Here is an 18,328-nt window from a genome sequence, read left to right as displayed (position 1 = left end):
CTGCATGTAAAGTAAGTACCCTTCTCACTGTACAATCACTATGGTCCCCACGGGTATTCATCTGTATTCTCAGTCTCTCTTAAAGGACCTTGCAGACAATTCTAAGAAACCTAGATTGATAGCTTCCCAGCCCTATACTCTCTCCAGACTGAGACAAGGGGGAGACTGGCTGGCAGGAGGGTGGAAGAGAAAAACTGCTGTGTGATGAAAGCAACTCGTGCCAAACCCTGGTGCTTAAACTCTCTTTCCTGTGTCTTCCCTACAGCCCTGGGGCTACACAACAATCTGATTCTCCAGACGCTCAAACTCAGAAGCCATGTGGTTGCTTGCAAGCGGGTGTGGCTGAACCAGTCTGACTTGGGGACCTGAGCCTCAGTGTCCTTAGAATATGGATCCCAGCCTTGTCACTTCCAACTCTGCACTGCCTTGAGCAACTTCCCCTCCTCAGATGATTTAGTTTCCTCATTCGTTGCCACCCAGGACTTTTTCTGGAACATGCACATGACATCACTCGGGTGCAGGAACTGGCCCCCAGAAGGGAGTTGGAGTTCACACTCACACTCGACGAATGAACAGCAATGGCACCGTGACACTGCCTAGCCCCAGGTGAGTGTCTGGGTTAATGCCCTGCGCATGCCCACACCCCACCACCACCTCTGGAAGCTGAGCACCTGGATAACCGGCAGCTGCTGGGTCTCACTGCGGTGAGTCCTCCTTTTCTTCCCCAGCTTGCTTGTCTGGAGCCTGCAGGATATGTGGAAGGAGGGAAGGCATAAGGGTAAGCAGACAGTAGAGCTGGGTTGGGCAGGAAGAGAGCTCAGTGGAAGAAACACAGGCTTTGCAAATAGGGTCTGGCTTAAGCCCCTGGCACTGCATGGTCCCCTGAGCACTTCTAAGAGTGCTTCTGAGCCCTAAACTGGGTGTGGAACTTCTTTTTGAGAAAGAGAGGAGAGAAAGAAGAGGAGAGAGAGAGAGAGAAAAAGGGAGAGAGGAGAAAGAGGAAGGGAAAGAGCAGAAAGAGAGAGACAGAGAGACAGAAAATGGAACAGTGGAGGCAAGACTAGAAGCCTTTGGGAAGCTTGGTCTTGAGTGCAGTGTCCCTGGATCTCAATCCTCACTCCGTAAAATGTTGGTAACAGTGACCTCTCTCTGAGTATTCAAAACTGTTATGTGTGGCGTGCAGGCCAATGCCCCTCTGGGAGGAAGTTGGGTCCTGCCCTCAGAATCGAATCTTTTGGTGGGAGCAGTTCAGAGAAATCCAGTAACCAGATGGGAATCCACAGAGGAGGTCTGGGGAAGTGCTTGCCTCTGCCCCAATGCTAGATCTCATGACAGTTAGACCTGAGCACAAGCAGCGGGGGTGGAGGGTATGTGGGCAGCTGGGAGAATCTTAAGTCCAGGCATGACTTATTATAGGGAAGCCAAGCAGGGGGACTGAGGTGTCTTGGGGAGCTGGATGAAAACTTTGCTGGAATGCTGTTGAGGCAACACAGCCTGTGGGATGAGCTTAAGGCTTTTCAAGAGACACTAGGGTCATAGTTTTAGGATTGTATCCTAAGCCAAAGATACAAAAACTCAAAGACACTCTCCACCTTCGTTATCAAATGAGATGATAAAAGGGTTTTGGAGCCAGAGCGATAGCACAGCCGCAGGGTGTTTGCCTTGCACAGGGCCAACCCCCCCCCCCCAACGGACCCTGGTTGAATTCCCGGCATCCCATGTGGTTACCCCCATCCCCAGCCTGCCAGGAGCAATTTCTTAGAGAAGAGCCAGGAATAACTCCTGAGCACCACAGGGTGTGACACCCCCCAAAAAAAAAGATAAAAGACTTTTGTTTTCTGGGGGACACATCTGGTACAGCATTTGCCTTGCATGCGGCAGAATTGGGGTTCAATCCACAGCATCCCATGTGGTTCCCTCCCCCCAACCCCCGTGCACTAGCCTACCAGGAGTCATTTCTGAGCTCAGTCAAGAGTAAACCTTGAGAACCTCTATGGGTGTGGCCAAAAAAATAAAATAAAATAATTTTTTTAAAAAGGGAGGGTTTTGTTTTTGCAATGTGTATGTTTATTTTCTAATCATTCGTGGTGGTGCTCAAGGCAAACTCCTGGCTCTATGCTCAGGGATCACTCCTGATGTAACTCAGGGGACAATATAGGATGCTGGGGATTGAATCCGGGTTGGCTACTTGTAAGGGAAGCTCCCTACCCACTGTGTTGTCACTTGGTCTTTGTTTTTTGCACATTGTAATATGCTGTGTTAAAGCGCCTGTTTTTGTGTGTGTGTGTGTTTTGGTTTTTTATTTTTGCAAATTGATGCACGTGGTACTTGTGTGTGTGCGTGCAAACCCTGGGGTTGTGCACGAGTGAGGATGCAGCTGCTGATCATGTGCAAACTCAGCAGGAGGGCTTCATGAAATGGGGTGGCAGCTGGGAGCATGTGCACTTCGAGTGCTCACATATTTCCAGGTCTGGCAGCACAGGGTTCTTCTCTGCACTGGAGCCTTTATCTTCACAAGTTCTTAATCTTTTTTCGTGTTTCCTTGCGGCTTTTTAGTTTACCAGAAAGGGAGCGGGCCATACGTGGTCCGGAAACCTGGCAATTGTCTGTGACCCTGTTCTGACTTCTCTGTTCAGTCCGCCCTCGCCTCATCCTGTGACTGTCCCTGGAGGCAGCTGCCGGAGTCTCCAGCACAGCCGACCTGCTTGCTGGCAGCGTCCTCCACTCCGCAGGCAGACTCACCTGCCACCCAGGCCCCATTCAAGGCTCCACGTAGGCCCTTCTCACAACTTTATCCAGAGCTCTTTCCCATATTTTAGCATACCCTGTTAGGATACCCATTTTACAGAAAAGAAAAAAAGGCTCAGTTAAGAAGTTTCTCTCTGGGGCCGGAGAGATAGCACAGCATTTGCCTTGCATGCAGAAGGATGGTGCTTCGAATCCCGGCATCCCATATGGTCCCCAGAGCCTGCCGGGTGCGATTTCTGAGCATAGAGCCAGGAGTAGCTCCTGAGCGCTGCGGGGTATGACCCAAAAGCCAAAAGCCAAAAAAAAAAAAAAAAAAAAAAAAACGGGCCCGGAGAGATAGCACAGCGGCGTTTGCCTTGCAAGCAGCCAATCCAGGACCAAAGGTGGTTGGTTCAAATCCCGGTGTCCCATATGGTCCCCCGTGCCTGCCAGGAGCTATTTCTGAGCAGACAGCCAGGAGTAGCCCCTGCGCAGTGCCGGGTGTGGCCCAAAAACCAAAAAAAAAAAAAAAAAAAAAGGAAGAAGTTTCTCTCTTTCACTTCTCTTTCTATTTCTGTGTATATGTATATATGTGTACTTGTCTTTCTATCTCTCCCTCTCTCTTTTTCTCAGTGTTTTTGGACCATACTCAGAGATATTCTAAGGATGCTCATGGACCAATGCTTGAGAAATGCTCCCTATTTGGTGCTTAGGAGACCAAGAGGTACTGGGGATTGGACTCGGCCTTCTGTATGTAAAGCATCACTGAAGTTCATTGATCCATCAGTCTGACCCCAAATATGTCATTCTTTTTTTTTGGGGGGGGGCTTTTGGTTTTTGGGTCACATCCCCGCAGTGTTCAGGGGTTACTCCTGGCTCTATGCTCAGAAATCGCTCCTGGCAGGCTCGGGGGACCATATGAGATGCCGGGATTCGAACCACCGTCCTTCTGCATGCAAGGCAAATGCCCTGCCTTCATGCTATCTCTTCAGCCCCAAACATCTCATTCTTAACCACTGTGACCTACCTAGAAAGCTGTGCTTACTGGCTAGCTGAAAGAGAACATGACTATGAAGCTGCAAAAGAGGTGAAGGGTGAAGAATCAATAGCTCTCTTTTACCGAGATCCACCTGCTGTGTGCTTTACATTTAAAGCAAATGCAGAGACAGGGAGGTAAGCCAGATTCCCATTTACTGAGACCCTTATTTAACCCCCTGCCATGCCCCCCATCCCCAAGGTTCCCCAAACCTCACCAGGGTGGCCCTGGTGGTCCCCAACTCCACAAGACCTGAGCAGTTCCATAACCTGGAGCCCTGTCAGGAAACTTTCTGATCCATTTTGCCAAGTGAAGGATCCCAGAGACCTTGAGAACTGCTTAAAAGGCTCCTCTAAAATGATAATAAAATAAAAATAATCACAGGGCCAGAGTGCATTTGCGTGAGTCTCTTGAGCATTGTTGGGTGCAATCCACAAGCCAAAACAAATCAATAAAAGCGAGTGTGGCCAAGATTATTGCTAGACCATTTTCCCAATGTGGAAATCCAGGCTCAGAGAAATGATGGTGCCTGATGGATGCAATCTCAGACTCTTAAGTTGTGCTCTTTGAAGGGCAGCAGTGCCCAATGCAGCAAAGACCTGTCAGGACTGAAAGTTGAGCACTGGGCCTGCTCAGCGACACACATCCCCACCCCAAAATGAGACCATTTCCTCATTTTTCTCTGAAATGGTTTTCTTATTCTGTCAGGGTAGTAAATGCATGCCTAACTTCATCTCTTCCTCTAAGTTTTTTTTTAACATCACTTTTTGTTTACATTTATTTATTTATTTTTTTTTTGGAACACACCCAGTGATGATCAGGGGTTACTCCTGGCTCTGCACTCAGGAGTTACTCCTGGAAGTACTTGGGGAACCATATGAGATTTCAAGAATGGAACCCCAGGAGGGTATGAGCAAGGCAAACACACTATCCACTCTATTATTGCTCTGGCCCCCCTCTAAGACCATTGGCAGGTCTGCTGGGACCCTGTTACCTTGCACTTCCCCAGCCCACCCTGCCTCTAACTGCAATGACAGGCTAAACAAGGTACAGCCAGCCTGTGGGGTGTCTGTTTGCAGCCCTGTGCAATGTCTTGGATGCTAAAAACCCCAGGGTGAGTGGATCAGTGTCTCCCACCTAGGAAACTACTCAGCTGGGTGCAAAGCCTGGGAGCAGCTAAGTCAGAAGACTTGTGGGCAGAACTACCTGCAGGGCATCCTGGTGTACTGGCCAAGAGTGTAGCAGGGTTGGTGGAATGGAGGCAGTTCTGTACGACCCCAGGACAAATATGATATAGGGGTCTAAGAACTTCTGGTCTTTGCCCTAGGTGCAAGGCAGGAAACAGCCATCCAGGCCAGTCTCTAAAGTCCCCCAGGGTCTGTTGTTGGGGATGAGAGAGAGGCTCAGCCCAAAAGAAAGAAACTAGATGTTCAGACCCAAACTGATTTTGAATCCAAGCCCCAGCACTTGCTGCCTTGTGATCTTGTCATCCCTCTGCCATCTCAATTTCCTCATGTGTAAACTGGAACTATAAAACCAACCTGACCAGTTCACAGAGTGGGCAAGAGGAGAAAGCCTGGGTTCAATCTCTCACATCCCACCACTCATGGGCTCCTAGGAAATGTCAGTTGTCCTCTGTCACAGGCATCCTATCTCAGAGGGAATTAGGACACCTTTAAGGCAGTGGTTAGTCTGATGGTGAAGGCAAGAGACAAAACTTGATAGCTGTTAGAATGCAAACTGCAAGGTAGCCCCTCTTGCCTTGATGTTCAGTTTCACTTTCACCAACATCCCCACCTGATTCCCTGTACTTCACCACACTTCACCATTCCTGTGTAGAAGAGACTGGACAAGCTTCATGCTAAGAAGGACGTAGAAGCCCAGAGAGACTTGAAATGCCAGAAATGCCCCTGCTGCTAACTAGGAAGATAGTACAGCAGGTAGGGTGTTTACCTTGCTGGCAGAGGTTCCATCCCTGAAACTACATATGGTCACCCGAGCCCAACTAGGACAGTTCCCTCAGCACAGAGACAGAAATAGGCCCTAAACACCCTTGGGTGTGGCCCAAAAACAAAAGTAAAAAATAAAAAATAAAAACCATGACTTAAAAAAAAATTTGAGGGGCCGGGCAGTGGCGCTAGAGGTAAGGTGCCTGCCTTGCCTGTGCTGGCCTAGGACGGACCGCGGTTCGATCCCCTGGTGTCCCATATGGTCCCCCAAGCCAGGAGCGACTTCTGAGTGCATAGCCAGGAGTAACCCCTGAGCGTCACCGGGTGTGGCCCAAAAACCAAAAAAAAAAAAAAAAAAAAAAAAAAAACGAAAAAAAAATTGAAATAGAGAAGATTATCAATACTAATCTGAGCATTGTCCAGATCTCCTGTCCAACAGGGAACCTCACCCCCCCCACCATCCACCCTCAAATCTCCCAGATTAATTTACTATTGAGATTCACTGAGGGCCTACTTTGTGCCAGACCATACCATGGTTCTTCTAGACATACTTGTAATAGCAACTACTATTTAAAAAAAAAAAATAGTACTGCAGCCCAGGTTCATTAAGTATGGAAAGTCAGGTCCAGAGTGTTAAATAACACTTGTGTGAGGTTATACAATGGGTAGAAGTAGATGGAAGTTCCCAACTATCTGGGCCTGAACCCCATGATTGCTACCCCTTAATAAGCATTTGTTCCACAAAACATGTCAAGATCCGGACTACATTAAATAAAATGGCAAACTATGACTAACCACATCAAAAGGAGCCACTAGAAAAATGCAATCTCATATGTCCCTTAAGCTCACCAGGAGTGATTTCTGAATTGAATGCAGAGCCAGGAGTAACCACCGAGCACTGTCAGGTATATGTCTCCCCAAAAAAAGTTACATATCCCAAATCAGAAACATATACCCACAAAACTTTCATCCAATGTCCATAGTTATGGTCTTTATAATAGCTCAAAGGTGGAACCAGAGAGATAATACAGTGGGGAAGGCACTTACCTTGCACAAAACCAACCCAGGTTCAATCTGTAGCACCATATATTGTCCCCCCTGATCGCCACCAAGAATGATCTCTGAGTACAGAGCCTGGAGTAAGGCCTCATTACCACTGGGAGTGAAAAAAATTTGATTGAAAAAATCTGATTGAAAAATAAAATTCCAAAGACAAAAATTACTCAATTGTTTATCCGTGAATAAGTAGCTATGCAGAAGAGGGCATACTCAGATAATAGAATATTATTTGGTCATAAAAATGAAATTCTCATCAAAGGGCCAGAACAATAGTGTAATGGATAGTATGGGTAGTATGTTTGCCCTGCTCATGACCTACCTGGGTTTGATCCCCAGCACCCTGTGTGGTCCCCCTGAGCCCATCAGAAGTGATACTTGAGCACTGATGGTATGGCTCAAAACCAAAACAAAACAGAAAAAGAAATTTGCATCCATGCAAACACATGGATTTAAAAAAAAAAAAAAAGGCATTATGCTGGGGCCGGAGAGATAGCACAGCGGTAGAGCGTTTGCCTTAGATGCAGAAGGACGGTGGTTCGAATCCCAGCATCCCACATGGTCCCCTGAGCCTGTCAGGAGTGATTTCTGAGCATAGAGCCAGGAGAACCCCTGAGTGCTGCCGGGTGTGATCCTCCCAAAAATATTAAAATAAAAGGCATATGCTAAACAAAATAATTCAGTCAGAAACCAAATATCACATATTATATGATTTAATTTACTTTTAGCATCCAAAATAGGAAAAGTCACAAATACAGAATCCTTAAGAAAGAGGGAAAGGACGGTGAATATCTACTAATGGGCTCAAGGCTTTCTTAGTGGTCATGAAATTGTTCTGATAGTGATGATTCTAAGTATTGCCAAATCACTGATCTGTATACTTTGAAAGGATGATTATTTTAGTAGTTAACCTTCATCTTTAAACATATATATGAGGGGCCGGAGAGATAGCATGGAGGTAAGGCATTTGCCTCGCATGCAGAAGATCGGTGGTTTGAATCCCGGCATTCCATATGGTCCTCTTTGCCTGCCAGGGGCGATTTCTGAGCATTGAGCCAGGAGGAACCCCTGAGCGCTGCCGGGTGTGACCCAACCCCCCAAAAAACATATATATAAATATAAAGAGAAGTAGAAACATACAAATTATGTGAAATGTTGAAGCCAACATTGCATGTGTATGTGTTTATGTGTGTGTATCTTTGGGCCATGCCTCACAGTGTCTGTGCTCAGAGATCACCACTGGCAGGCATAGGGGACCATATGGAGTGTCAAAGACAAACCTAGCTCAGCCACATACATGGCAAATGCCCTACCCCCTGTACTATCTTTTTGGTTTCCAACAATGATCTTAAGATAAGAAAGTAAGAAAGCAGGAAACAACATCAAGTTTCCTCTATCTCACAACTGAGACTTTTGTGTGTGTGTGTGTGTGTGTGTGTGTGTGTGTGTGTGTGCGTGTTTGATTTTTGGTTTTGGGCCACACTCAATGGCGCTCAAGGATTATACCTGACTCTGCACTCAGAAATCACCCTGGCAGGCTTGGGGGAACCATATGGGATGCCGGGGATCAAACCTGGGCCAGGGCCCGGAGAGATAGCACAGCGGTGTTTGTCTTGCAAGCAGCCGATCCAGGACCAAAGGTGGTTGGTTCGAATCCTGGTATCCCATATGGTCCCCGTGCCTGCCAGGAGCTATTTCTGAGCAGACAGCCAGGAGTAACCCCTGAGCAACGCCGGGTGTGGCCCAAAAACCCAAAAAAAAAAAAAAAACCTGGGTCCATCCCAGGTCGGCTACATGCAAAGCAAAACGCCTTACTGCTTTACTATCACTCTGGCCCCTAAGACTCTCTTTTTAGATGGTAGGACTTAAATAGGGCCTCACAAATTAATAGTGTGTGCTCTATCGTTGAGCTATCTAGTCAGCTTAAACTAATTTTTTGATTTTTTGTTTGTTTGGGGCACCACACCCATCCTGCAGGTAACTAAGAGACAGCTTTGTAGAACTCAGCAGTGTTCAGGGCTTACTTCCTGAGGACTTACTCAGAAATCTCTTCTAGCAAGCTCAGGGGAACATATGGGATACCAGGACTCGAACCTGGGTTGGCCATGTGAAAGGCAACAATGACCACTGTACTATCACTTCAGCCTCTAATTATTTTTTTTTTTTTTTGGTTTTGGGTCACTCCTGGCAGCGCTCATGGGTTACTCCTGGCTCTATCTCAGAAATCGCTCCTGGCAGACTCAGGGGACCATATGGAATGCCGGGATTCAAACCACCGACCTTCTGCATGAAAGGCAAATGCCTTACCTCCATGCTATCCCTCTGTCCCCTCAAGCCTCTAATTTTTTGCTTAGCTTTTTACAGAAGTTGGGGTGGGCCACACCTGGTGATACCCAGGGGCTATTTTTGGCTCTGTGCTCTGGGATCACTCTTGGAGCTTCTAAGGGCACCATATGTGGTACCATGAATCAAACCAGGGTCAGTCCAATGCTATCCCACCCACCTCACCTGTGATTTTGATGTACAGCAGACAGGACATTTGCACAGGAAGACCTGGTTTCAACTTCCAGCATTACTTGGTGGGTCCTCAAGCCCTCCAAGAGTGATCCCAGAGCACAAAGCCAGAAGTACATGCTGAGCATTGCCAGATTTGGCCCCAAAGGAAAAACAAAAAACGGGGAAGGGCTTGTGAGGACGCCATGGTTGCAAGCTAACAAGTTAGCTGATTAATCTTATGTCTGTATAGATGAATCTGGCTAGAGATGAAGGACTTGGCACCTCACAGCAATAGTAATGGCCAGAACTTGGCCATCAGCTTCTTCCCAGTTTCCACAAGGGCAGTGAGAAGAGGACAGGAAATGCCTGCCTGAGTGATGGGTTGCATTACAAGCAGATACTCAGCCTCAGGCCAAGTCCAAATCCTCCTGCCCAAAGTGTCTGAGCTCCCTCTCAGAGTCACCTCCCTGGAGGTTAGCTTGTGCCTCTAGCAGCTCCAAGCCTCTGCTCTGTGGTCTTTCTGTCCGGCATCCCATCCTGCAGTAAACTAAGAGTCAACTCTGTAGAACAAAAGATGCTCCTATTACTCAGGAAACAACAAAATACTTAGGAGCTCTGTCAGAAACCAGGGTGAAGACAAAAATATGTGGTTTTCTTTAAAACAAAACAAAACTAAACCCAACAATATATATTGGCCAGAGAGATAACACAGAGGTTAAGGCACTTACCTTAACTACATGTTGTTATAACTATGGTGGTTAAATAAAGTAATTAAAATAAAACAAAAACTACAGTCCCTCCAAGAGTGATCCTTGAACATAGAGCTAGGAGTAAGCACTGAGCACCACCAAGTGTGGCCTAAAAACCAAAAACAATTTTAATTAAATGAAATGAAAAAATATAGATGCATATATATGCATGCATCTTTTTGTTTGTTTGTTTTTGTTTGTTTGTTTTTGTTTGTTTGTTTTGGGGCCACACCTGGCGGTGCTCAGGGGTTACTCCTGGCTGTCTGCTCAGAAATAGCTCCTGGCAGACACGGGGACCATATGGGACACCGGGATTCGAACCAACCACCTTTGGTCCTGGATTGGCTGCTTGCAAGGCAAACGCCGCTGTGCTATCTCTCCGGGCCCCATGCACGCATTTCTTATGCCACACTTAAAGTTGAGCATTTTCCTCCCTTCAATGTATGTTGTGGGGGTATTTGGTCCATTCCCATAAATGCATACCACCATCATCAATTATCCACTTTTTTTTTAATCATTGGGAGAGACTTGATGTCAAATTTTTATTTTATACCTTTACATATGTTTGGTTTCTTTTACCATATAGGTATGCAATTTGTTAGAAGTGGGTAAAACATTCTACTGTCTCTGTATGTACTCAGGAATCACTCTTGACAGTGTTCAAATGCTCATATGCTGGGTATTGACTGGAGTAGTATATGAATGACAAAATCACCTTCTCTTTTGCACTATCGCTATGGTCCCATAGCTATTACTTTTAAAAGTAATTTAGTATTAAAAAACTATTGCAAAACAGAACAAAATAAAACTAATGCAAGTCCACCTGGCAAAATATCAAATATGTAACAGAAATTCATCCGCTTTTTTAAAAAGTCATCTTTCTCATTTTGTTTTGTTTTATTTTTGAGCCACACCCAGCAATGCTCAGGACTTTCTCCTGGTTTCATACTCAGGGATCACTCCTGACAGTGCTCAGGGGACTATATGATGTGCCAGGCACTGAACCCAGATCAGCCAGGTGCAAGACAAGTGCACTACTTGCTGTATCTACCCAGCCCTAAAAATACATCTTTTTTTTAATAACCCCAATATGAAATGCTAAACCCACCACAACGCAATGACTTCCCATTTTTCTGGTCCCTTTTACTCCTTTTCAACTTTCTGGCTCTTAGTTTCACTCTTTGAGGTACTTCCCAGAAATGAGATTATACAGTATTTGTCTTTTGGCACCTGGCTTCCTTAGCACAATGCCTTTAAGATTGTATAGATTGTGCTTGCTTCGGCAGCACATATACTAAAATTGGAATGATACAGAAAAGATTAGCATGGCCCCTGTGCAAGGATGACACGCAAATTCGTGAAGCATTTCATATTTAAAAAAAAGGGGGGGCAGAGAGATAGCATGGAGGTAAGGCGTTTGCCTTACTTGCAGAAGGTCGGTGGTTCGAATCCCGGCATCCCATAGGGTCCCCTGAGCCTGCCAGGAGCGATTTCTGAGTGTAGAGCCAGGAGTAACCCCTGAGCGGGTCAGGTGTGACCCAAACCCCCCCCCCCAAAAAAAAAAGATTGTATAGATCCCAGTGCACTATTCACAGGCTTCACAGGCAAGGGCAGTTGGAAGGGAAGGGTCATATAGGCCGTGGTGGACAATGGGGTATACTGGGATAAAACTGTCTCTCTAACCATGTAAGCATTTGCAATTGGGAAACCAATTTTACCCCAACAATTTGATCATTTGTATGCATGTGCATATGCATATATATGTAGAGATCATGAATGCACATAATATATATTTTTGGTTTTGGGGCCACATCCAGCATTGCTCAGAGTCTGTGCTCAGGGATTATTCCCGGTGGTGTTTGGGGAATTAGATATAATGACAAGGATTCAAGCTGGGTTTAACTACATGTAAGGCAAGTACTTTGCCAGCTGCACTATCTCTCTGGCCCCTACATTGATGATTTGTTTAAAAGACTGAGCAGTATTTCCTGTGCATATGCCATCATTTCTTTATTCTTCTGTCCATAGACATGTAGGCTGTTTCTCCCTTTTGACTATGTGACTAATGGTGCTGTAAATATTGTTGGGAAAATGTCTGCTTGCATCCCTGTTTTCAATTTTTTCACCTAGAAAGAATTGCTGGATCATATGGTAATTCTATATTTAGAATGTGTTGATAATTCTTTGTTTCTCTCAGAACTGTCATCACTGTTTTTCACAACAGATGTCAAATTTAACAACCCCCCAGCAATGCCCAGGGGTTTCAATTTTCTCACAGCCTCACCAACATTTATTCTGAGATGTTTAAAAAGGGTCACACCCAGTGTTGTTGGGTGGGGTTACCACAAGTGCTTGGTTTGCACTGGGCCTGACTGACAGGTTGGTACTGACGACTGGCAGTGAGGTGTCCAGACCCCATAGTGCTTGAAGGCCACTAAAAGGGCTGCACCAGCAGTGTTCAGGGGCCATATGGTGCTGAGGAAATCAAATTCACAATACACTTGTGCCCTCCTTCTTGCATTCTCTTCCCAGTCTTCCCTGTTTTATCTTTTTTTTTTTTTTCATACTTGCTCCTCATTCTGGATGTGTTCTCTATCAAAGAAAATCTCCTTAAGTCTCTTGAGTCTCTTGCCTTTTTTTTTTATTCTGGTTGCTTGTTTTTAGCTGTTAGTTGCTTTTATTTCTTTCTTATTTATTTATTCATTTATTTGGGGTTTTTGGCCCACACTCAGTGCACTCAGGAGTCATTCCTGGCTCTGTGTTCAGAAATTCCTCCTGGCAGGCTCAGGAGACCATATAGGATGCCAGGGAATCAAATCTAGGGCAGCCATGTGCAAGGCAAGTTCCCTACCTGCTATGCTATTGCTCCAGTCTCCACTTTTAGTTCTTTATATATGCTAGATATGAATTCTTTATTGGAATAGATGTTTGATTTGCAAATATTTTCTCCCAATGTGTTGATTTGCTTTTTCAATCTGGTGCTTTTGATGCACAAAAGATTTAACTTTATTTTTTGTTTTTTTTGGGCCACATTCAGCTGTGCTCCAGGTCAACTCCTGGCTCTGTGCTCAGAGATCACTCCTGGTGATCATGTGTGGTGATTATATGTGGATCATATGTGGTGCTGGTGATAGAGCCTGTGTTGGCTGTGTCCAAAGCATGTACTCTATCCAATGTACTATATATCTGACTCAAAAAGTTTAACTTTTGATACTATTGATTTATCTATATCTTCTTCTGTGATCTGCTTTCCTTGGTGTTATTTTGACTGCAAGTGCCAAGGACAACCAGCTTGGGCAAGAAAGGTATTATGAATTCCTGAAAAGAAAAAGTTCAATTAGCCTAAATCAGTTGTGGGAGATCAGGAGTTAGAATGATGCATTCAATGCTCTACTTTTTCCTGCTTCCTTCAACTTCCTACAAGTACCTTTTGGAAGCACTATATTCTTTTTTGTGTGTGTGTGGGGTCACTCCTGGCAGCACTCAGGGGTTACTCCTGGCTCTACGCTCAGAAATTGCTCCTGGAAGGCTCAGGGGACCATATGGGATGCCGGAATTTGAACCACCGTCCTTCTGCATGCAAGGCAAATGCCTTACCTCCATGCTATCTCTCTGGCCCCAAAGCACTAGATTCTAAGCCTTCTCATTTGATGATCCTAAAGAAGAGAGAGAGGGAACCTTCCATGATGATTCTACCAAGAGCCCTGGAGCCAACTCTAATTGGCTTCCCTCAACCAGTGAGGTGAGGTTGAGAATGAGTGATCTGGTGGATGCGCTCTGGATCAGTGCCCATCTTGAATGAACAAGATTCGGAGGGAAGTGGGGACAGGCAAACAGAGCTGGCCTTGCACATGACTGACTGACCCTGGCTTGATCTTTATCACCACACATGGTCCTCTAAACACTACCAAGAGTGATCCCTAAGAACAGAGACAGAAATATACCCTGTTCACTGTTAGGTGTTTCTCCCCTGCCCCCTCCCCAATGAAAGAAATAAAAATGCCAAGGGAAAGGACAGGCCCTCCTAACAAGAGTTGCTTATTGGGCAAATATCCTTTCCAGGGCTATGGCCAGTTACCAGGCTCAGGGACTGCATGAAAGGCTCTCCTCACTTCAGACTTCCATGAAAGGCTTTGAAAGGACTGGAAGGATTATTTTCCTATTATTAAGTTTGGTTTTTTTGTACTACACCTGGCAATGTTCAAGGTTTACTCCTGACTCTGCACTCACTTCTGGCAGTGCCCTTGGATAGTACAGGATGCCAGGGATTGAATCTGGGTCAGCTGCATGCAAGACAAATGCTCTACCCACTTTACTATCACTCCAGCCCCAAGATTCTTGAACTTTAATGATGTTGGGATGAAACCCAGGGCCTCACACATGCAAGTCAAGTGCTCTCCTGTCCAGCCACCATCCTGCCCCTGTCTCCTTTTAGTTTAATCTAGAAGAGTGCTCTGAGTTGGGACTGGTGAGTCCAAATGGGCCCCTGGTGGATTGGGCAAAGCAGCAAGGGGCCCAGATGCCCCTGCCTCAAACCCCGGAACCTCCCTCTCAAGGCCATGGATGGGAGGAATTTAGAAGATGAGCTAAGATCAGTCCTGTTTCACAGGGTTGCTGGAGCTTTGAGCACGATCTTGTTCATAGGCAAGTGAGCAGAGCACCATGACTGGATCTGTGTTAGAAGCAGTTGGATCTCTTGTTCAGACACACCATTGATACACGGGCAGCATGGATTGTTTCTCTCATTTCTCACAACCCTTCCAGCCTCTATACCATCTGTTCCCTTTCATCCTCTGCTCCATGTTTTCACCTAAAGACAACTACCTCCCTTTCTGTCTCCCATCCTCCCTGGCCAATTCATTTCTTTTCTGCAGCAAGAGGGATCTTTGCTCCCCAAAGAGCTTAACTTATCACTCTCATCCCATCCTCCCTGCCTTATGTGAGATGGCACAGAGCTACTTCCTGTTTGTCTTTTTTGGACAGGCTCTGCAAGACAAGGGCTGTTAGAAGGAGCCTTTCTCTGGAGACATGCTGGGCACAGGGTTGAGCAGGGCCAGATGCCCTGAAGTAAGAGGTCCACCCTTCCCCAGCTGAGTGTGCTAATGAATCATGACCCTGCAGACACATACTGCCTGGTGACAGGGCCCCGCACCCTCCCACCATCTTCCCCAGAGCCCAGAGTTTGTCACAGGACTTGAATGCTTTTTTCTTTGGGGATCAACTTCCTGAGTTTCAAAATCAGTGTGAGGAAAGGCTGACTCCAGCAGCTCCAGGAGAGAAAAGGCCCCAGGAGGGAACAAGGCAGTCTTGCCTCCTCTGTCTGCTCCCATCCCCCAAACTCTCACCCTGCATCCCAGACCTGAGTGCCAGGCTGCAGCCAGGCCTTGGGTGCTCTGGTTTTTCTCTGGCCTTGGCATCTGTGGGCTAAAGATGGGGTAGGAACACTCTGTGACTGACTCCCCCATCTGTCTTCCTCACCATCCAGCTCTCAGGGAAGGAATAAGGATGCAGAAGAGGTGCAGGCTGTCACCCCACTTTAGGGCATGTTTCTTGGACTTAGAGTCTAGCCCTATCCATTGTCCATCCTGCAGCACAAGGCTCCCCCACATCAAACAGACTAGAACTTCTTGAACTTTTCTCTTTGCAACTCCTTTTCACTTGAAAAATGATTTTTTTTTGTAGTGTAAGAGATGGGGGGATAAGAGGATAGGTCCACACCTGATAGTCCTCAGGGCTTACTCCTGCCTCTGTGCTTAGGTAAGAATCCTGGTGGGGCTAGTCACCTAAGAAATATTTGTGCAATCCTGGATATATGAAATAGTCCTACATATCAAACACTAACTGATAATAGCTAACCGTTATCTAGTATTTTTGCTGTGAGGTCACAACTGCTGGTGTTCAGGGCTTGAAGGTTGCTCCTGGCAGTGCTTGGTGGGGGACCATGTAGTACCAGGGATCAAAGACCAGATTTCCTGTACATGAAGCCTGTCCTCTAGCAAGAGCTCTCTCTGGCCCCTAAAACATTTTTACTTCTATTTTTTTTTTGTTTTATTTTAGTTTTGGGACCACACCCAAATGGGATGGTTGCTCTGGCTCTGTGCTCAGGAGTTACTGCTGGCAGATTTGGAGGATGATGGGGTACCAGATATTGAACCCTGGTCTTCAACATACAAGACAAATGCCCTACCCCCTGTACTATTGCTCCACTAGACTAGGCCAGGCCAGAGGCCAGAGACCAGCCAGGGGATGCATAGGCTGCATGCTTCAAGTTGTTTTTTTTATTTGTTTGTTTATTTGTTCTTATGTCACAACCAGTGAATCTCAGGGGTTACTCCTAGAAGACTTGGGGGACTATATGGAATGACAGGAATCAAATATGAGGCGGCTGAGTGCAAGGTAAAATGCCCTATCTGTTGTACTCAGCTCTAAGGTTTTTTATTTTTTGTGTGTGTTCCTTTCCTTGTTCTTTTTTTTTTTTTTTTTTTTTTTTTTAGCGAGGGAAGAGTCACACATGGCAATGTTCAGGGCTCCCTCTTGGCAGTGCTCAAGGAACCATATTTAATACTAGGGATCAAACCTGGGTTAGCTGTTTACCAAGCCAGTGCCTAAGTCCCTGTACTTTTGTTCCGGATCTAAAAGTTATTTTAAAAGAAATAACATTTTGACCCCATATGGAGTCATGACCCACAGTTTTAGAAAATAGGAAATAGAGCACAAATCCTGACCTCCTCTCTGCTGGCAGTCATGTGCAGAGACCAAATGTGGTGGCTAGACTCTGCAACCTGGCAAGGTCTGGTACCAATGTCCTCTCAGCCCCAGCTCCTGCTAACAAACACTTGAAGGAAGTCCACACCCTCCCATCTGCTAGAATGCTGTTGGCAGCATTCTTACCCTTCTGCATCTGTGTCCAGCAAAGAACTGCCTCCTCCGGGAGCCTTACTCCATAATCCAGACAGGGATGGAGGCCTGCTCTATCTTCCTAGAGAACGCTTAATCTGCCTTTCCTACCACCAGGACTCACAATTGATAGGAACTCACAATCTGTGAGGCCCTTTCCATTGCATGACTCCCTATAAATGCAGGTCAGATGAACTGAGGAGTGTGTGGGAACAAGAAGGGCCTTTTTTTGTGCTGATACAGGCAGTGCTGGTCTGTATCAAATGAAGAGTGATCATAGGAGTCCATGAGTGAGCACCTGTTTGCCCAGACATGAGGCTTGGAGATTCAGGGCATCATGGGGGTCCACAATAGTGCCAGAAGAGGGAATTATGAACCTCATGAAATAGCTACTAGACTGGGCCAGACCATAGACCAGAGACCAGAATGCAGAGACTGCATGTACCAAGAATGGACCCAGGGGCCAGAGAGATAGCACAGCGGTAGGGCATTTGCCTTGCATACAGCCGACCCGAGACGAACAGAGGTGGTTCGAATCCCAGCATCCCATATGGTCTCCACTGCCTGCCAGAGGTGATTTCTGAGCACAGAGCCAGGAGCAAACCCTGAGCACCGCCAGGTGTGACCCCAAAATAAAAAAAGAATGGACCCTGACCTGGACCCTCCCCTGAGGAGGGACAGATGGAGAGGGGCTATGTACTGCATGGAGACAGCACAGTGAGTGGGCACTCATTCTGTAACTGGCTGACTCAGTTCAATTCCCTATACCCCATATGTACCATGAGCCTACCAGGAATGATCCCTGAGTAAGTCTTGAGCACTGCTGAATGTGGCCAAAAGAAGAAAAAAGGGGAAAAGAGAAAAATGTAAGGGGGCTTGAAGGAAATTCCAAGTTTCCTGGGAAATGATGAGGCACCCTCCGATATGAGTGGCACCTCACCTTCTCCATGAGCAGAGCTGATGCCGACGGGTCATTGGGAACTCTGACTTCCCCTCCATGAATCTCATTTTCTGTGATACACGACGGATGTTTTCTCAGCCCATCGGTGCAGCAGTAGCAGCCCCCTCCAGTTGTCCACACCCCCAAACTGATCTGAAGGTGCCACTCCCACCCTGAGTCCCACCCCACCTTCCTGGTGAGTTCTGTCCCTTTCCTGGAAGCCTTCCTCCCCTAGCCCTCCCCAGACCCAACAGGAAAGGGGTGGCGGGGGTCAGACAGAAGTCACCAGGCTTTGGCCAGCTCCTTTCTCAAAGCCATTCTGTCAGGTTCATTCCCAGCTGAGCTTCTTGGTGATGAAGACCAGATGGCCACTGCCTGTGACGGCCCCTGCAACCAGCCTCACCTGCAAAGACAAGGAGTGTCCATCTACCTTCCCTGAGCTCTTACCTATTGTACAGCCAAGGGCAGGCAGGGGACA

General features: G+C 46.5%; 1 protein-coding gene and 1 non-coding gene across 2 annotated transcripts in view; both read left to right on the top strand.

Annotated features, from left to right (window-relative positions):
- The window catches only part of PLEKHB1 (pleckstrin homology domain containing B1), a 414,220-nt gene that overhangs the window by 52,677 nt on the left and 343,215 nt on the right, over positions 1-18,328 (top strand). The gene's annotated exons all lie outside the window — the stretch shown is intronic.
- Positions 11,284-11,390, top strand: LOC126019763 (U6 spliceosomal RNA). Its single transcript, XR_007499387.1, has one exon. It is a non-coding gene; the product is annotated as a U6 spliceosomal RNA (small nuclear RNA).

This window comes from Suncus etruscus, chromosome 9 (assembly GCF_024139225.1).
Source record: "Suncus etruscus isolate mSunEtr1 chromosome 9, mSunEtr1.pri.cur, whole genome shotgun sequence".
Taxonomy (NCBI): domain Eukaryota; kingdom Metazoa; phylum Chordata; class Mammalia; order Eulipotyphla; family Soricidae; genus Suncus; species Suncus etruscus.
The sequence above is the reverse complement of the archived record's forward strand: the minus strand, read 5'-3'. Positions and strand labels throughout refer to the sequence as shown.